Here is a 5096-nt window from a genome sequence, read left to right as displayed (position 1 = left end):
CAATAATAATATCACACAAAATACACCTCAAAACAAAGGTCACCTAACAAGAGGTAAGGAAGGCCACTTCATAATACTAAGGGGATTGATACAACAAAAGGATTTAACTCTGGTAAACATATGTTTACTTAATACAGGAGCATTCAAATACATAAACAAAACTTCTGGAAGATATCAAAGGAGAGATCAACAGCAACACAATCACAGTAGGAGACTTTAATACCCTATTGACATCAATGAATAAATTAATCAGAAAATCTGAAGAGATGAATAACTATGATGAATTCGAATAAGTCATAAAAACAATTCCCAGCAAACAAACTCTCTGGAGGAGATGGCTTCACAGAGAAGTTTTACCAAACTTGAAAGAATTAACACCTATCCTCCTCAAACTATTCTAAAACATTCAGAAAAAAGGAACACTTCTAAGCTCTTTCTTTGAGGCTAGCATTACCCTATTCCAAAAACCAGATAAAGACAGTAGAAAGAAAGAGGATTACAGGACAATATCCCTGATGAACATAGTGGCTAAAATCCTCAACAAAATTCTAGAAAATCGGATCCAGATGTACATTAGAAATATCATACACCATAACCAATTGCTATTTATTCTAGGGATGCAAGGCCAGTACAATATCCACAAATCAATAAATGTGATACATCACATAAACAAGCTGAAAGATAAAAACCACATGATCATATGAATAGATGCAGAGAAAGCATTTGACAAAATCCAATGGGACAAAAATCCCTTTTTTGATACACACTCTCAACAAAGTGGGAGTAGAGGGATCATACCTCAACATAATAAAAGCCTTTTATGACAAACCTACAGGCAGCATCATACTCAATGGACAAAAGCTTAAACCATTGCCGAAACCGGTGGCTCAGTGGAATCAATGACTGTGATACATCACACAAACAAATTGAGATATAAAAATCACATAATCATCAATTGATCCAGAAAAAGCATTTGACAAAATCCAACACCCTTTCTTAATAAAAACCCTCAGCAAAGTGGAAATAGAGGGATCATACCTCAACATAATAAAAGCCTTATATGACAAACTTACAGCCAACATTATATTCAATGGCAAAAACTAAAACCATTTCCCCTAAGAACAAGAACAAGACAGGGATGCCCACTTTCACCACGTCTGTTGTATATAGTACTAGAAGTACTAGCTGTTGCAATCAGACAACAAGAAATGAAAGGCATTCAAATTGGAAAGGAGGAAGTAAAACTGACACTATTCCCTGATAACATGATACTATACAAAGAAAACGCTAAATATTCCATCAGAAAACTTCTAGATTTAACAAATGAATTTGGCAAAGTAGCAGGATATAAAATTAACCAGAAATCTATGGCATTTTTATACACCAGTAATGTACTCTCAGACAGGGAAACCAAACAAACACCCACATTTACCATTGCAAAAGAAAAAAATAGATACTTATGAATAAACTTAACCAAGGAGTAGAAAACCTGTACTAGAAAATCTACAAGACATTAAAAATGGAGATAGAGGAAGATACAAACAAGTGGAAGAATATACCATGTTAATGGATTGGTACAATCAACATCATCACAATGTCCATAGTACCTAGGCAGTCTACAGATTCAAAGCAATATCCATTAAAATACCAAGATCAGACATATACACCAATGGAACAGAACAGAGAACCCGGAAATCGACACAAGTCATCATGTTCAATATATGACAAGGGAGGCAAGAGCACACAATGGGGTCAAGATAGTCTATTAAATAAATGGTGTTGGGAAAATTGGACAGAAACATGCAAAAAATGAACCTAGAACACCAAGTTACACCATGCACAAAAATAAACTCAAAATGTATGAAGGATTTAAATGTAAGAAGGGAAAACATAAAAATCCTAGAAGAATTCACAGGCAGCAAAATCTCATACATTTTGTGTAACAATATGGAAATTAAGGAGAAAATAAATGGGACTACATTCAAATGAAAAGCTTCTGCACAGCAAATGAAACCACCAATAAAATAAAAATAATGCTCACTCCATGGGAAAACATATTTGCCAACAATACATCTGACAAGGAGTTAACCTCCAAAATCTATAGGGAACTCATACATGTTAACAAAAGGAAGATAAATACTCCAATTAAGTGCCCATCAGCAAATGAGTGAATTAGAAAACGGTGGTACAACTATTCAATGGAATACTGTGCAGCTGAAAAAAGAAAGAACTCTGACCATTTGCAACAGCATGGATGGACCTAGAGCACAATATGCTAAGTGAAATAAGCCAGTGGGAGAAAGATCAATATCACATGATCTCATTCAAAAGTGAAATATAACTAAGAACATAAAATGAAAAAAATAGACATAGAGACATGGAACACACTGGCAACCCACAGAGGGAAAGCAGAAGAGGGTGGTGGGGGGAAGAAGTCAACCAATGAACTCATGTGAGTATATGCATAACCCATGGACACAGACAATGGGTTGGTGAAGGTTTTGGGGGTAAGGGACTGGCAGAGGGCACTAGGAGTAAAAAGGGGACATATATAATACTTTCAGCAATAAAAAGAAAAGAAAAAAGTCAGCTCAAACTGGATTGGCTCAGTGGATTGAGCATTGGCCTACAGATTGAAGGGTCCCAAGTTTGATTCTGGTCAAGGGCACATGCCCAGGTTATGGGCTCAATCCCTAGTAGCGGGTGTGCAGGAGGAACATGATCAGTGATTCTCATCATTGATGTTTTTATCTCACTCCATCTCCCTTCTTCTCTGAAATAAATATATATGTATATTTTTAAAAAGTCAAGGCTGTATTTGGAAATTCAGGTCCCTGTGACCCAGAACTGAACTTTCACAACATTGCCTTAGTGCACAATAGCCACAGGGCACTTACAGTCTGCCTTTCTTCCCATCAGGACCACATGTAAACTCAGTTCTCATACTGAGGCTGAAGAAGTGTAATGGGAAGAGTGGGGAGGTTAAATGGAGGCCAGCATGCAGTGTGGCACCTCACACTAATGAATAGCTAATGATACAATGACCAGCTAATAGTTGGGGTTTAAAGTGGGTTTCATTGGTCTCCACACCCACCCTCCCCCAAACACACACAGTCACAGCCAACTCCTGATTGGACTGTCTCATGAGGAATTGGTCAAGAGGCTCAAGTGTTGTGAGAAACTGGTTGATTTCTAAGAAATCCTTACTGCAAATAGCTGCCGGGTGGGGTGAACAGGAAGAAAAGAGAGGAAAGGGGCTTTAAAAAAAAAGGAAACAGTAAGAGGGGGAAGACTACAAAAGAAGAGCCCAGCTGCACAGAGATCTCAGCTACTCCACTGGCCACCTCTTCAGTGTCCCCCACAGCCCAGGATAAAATTGATTCTGCAGTTAAGAGGCTGTTATTGCTAAAAATGAGCTACAACGTGGCCACTGGAGAAAACTACAAGGCCTACTGCCTTCCAGAGAACCTTGTACCTGGGTTAGTGGTCCAGGTGCCACAGAAGCTGAAGTGGATTTTGTGGACCCCCGAACTGTACAGAGGAACAGTGCAAAAGGCAGTGACTGTGACAAGCTCATTGTTCTGTTTGGCAGCAGTAACATTGACCAAGAGCTGATAAACAGAATAGAGAGAGCCAGGGGCCAGAGACCCTACCGCTTCCTGCACAGATGCACCTTCTTCTCACACAGAGACATGAATCAAGTCCTCAATGCCTATGAAAACAAGAAGCTGTTTCAGAAACCATGCATATAGGCCACCACATCCTGTTCATTTTCACAAAGTGGCTGCAGGACATGTTGAATGTGCTCTTGCTCATCCAGATGACAGATGACTAGAAGTACCTGTGGAAGACCTGACCCTGGACCAGGCCTATGGCTACTCTGTGGAAAACACCAAGGACATCATCACCTGCAGCTTTGACATCAACAAGCCCATCTTCTCTGACCTCGACTACATGGGGGTGAGCCCAGACTTCTACAAGAACATGGTGAAGATGAGAATCACGTGACCTTAAACCAAGTAAAAGGTTTTTTTTGCTTCCCAAACCGTGACTGAAAGGGGAAGATCAGCTTTCCTGCCATCCAGGCTGCTCCCTCCTTCAGCAACTCATTCCCACAGATCTTTGGGGGCGAGATGGAAGTCCAGAACCTCATCCCTTGTGCTTTCAACCAGGATCCTTACTTCAGGATGACAAGAGATTTCACTCCCAGGATCTGCTATCCTAAACCACCTTGCTACACTCGACTTTCTTCCCCACCCTGCAGGGGACTCAGACACAAAGGAATGCCAGCCACCACAACTCTCCCATCTTCCTCACAGACACAACGAAGCAGATCAAGACCAAGGTCAACAAGCATGCATTTTCTGGAGGGAGAGACACCATCGAGGAACACAGGCAGTTTTAGGTAAACTGCCACCTGGACATGTCCTTCATGTACATGACCTTCTTCCTCAAGGAGGAAGACAAGCTGGAGAAGAACAGGAAGGATTACAGCAGTGGAGCCATGCTCACCTGGGAGCTCAAGAAGGAGCTCGTGCAGGACCTGCAGTCCCTTCTTGTGGAGCACCAGGCCAGGTGCAAGGAGGCCACAGAGAAGATAGTCAAAGTGTTCTTGACCCCCCCACCACCACCAGAAGCTGTCCTATGACTTTCAATAATGCCCATTTTATATCTGCACAGAAACAACCATTATTTACCCAGAGGCTCTGTCACATGGCTTCCCGTTCCTGGTATCTAACTCTGTGTGTCTGTCAGTCCTGTTTCTCCCTGTGTCATCCTTTCCAAACTAACCCTGTGAGCTGCCAGCTCCGCCCTTAGGAGAACTCCATTGGAAAACATCCCACTGTTCCCTTAAACCTGATGGTTAGATAGCCTGTAGTCTAGGTGTTCATTTCAGGAAGTTTAATGAGAACAGGCCTATTTCCCCCCATCCCCCCCCCCCAAAAACAAACAGAAATGCTGGATATGCTTTTGACTAAGAGATCTCCCAGCTTGAAAACTGCTTTTCACATTGAGTATTGGCCCCAGGTGGCCCCTTTTATTAAGTTGAGTCTGTGGGAGAAACTTTCCAACTCACTTCCTGAAATCCAGACCTC

General features: G+C 41.4%; 1 pseudogene; it reads left to right on the top strand.

The window, feature by feature from the left end:
• LOC102763709 overlaps positions 1-4658 on the top strand; it is a 5732-nt pseudogene extending 1074 nt beyond the window's left edge.
• The last annotated feature ends 438 nt before the right edge of the window (positions 4659-5096 follow it).

The sequence above is a fragment of the Myotis davidii genome, unplaced genomic scaffold (genome assembly GCF_000327345.1).
Source record: "Myotis davidii unplaced genomic scaffold, ASM32734v1 scaffold6484, whole genome shotgun sequence".
In the NCBI taxonomy this organism is placed as follows: Eukaryota; Metazoa; Chordata; class Mammalia; order Chiroptera; family Vespertilionidae; genus Myotis; species Myotis davidii.
Note: the sequence above shows the minus strand (reverse complement) of the source record. Positions and strands in the feature narration are given on the sequence as shown.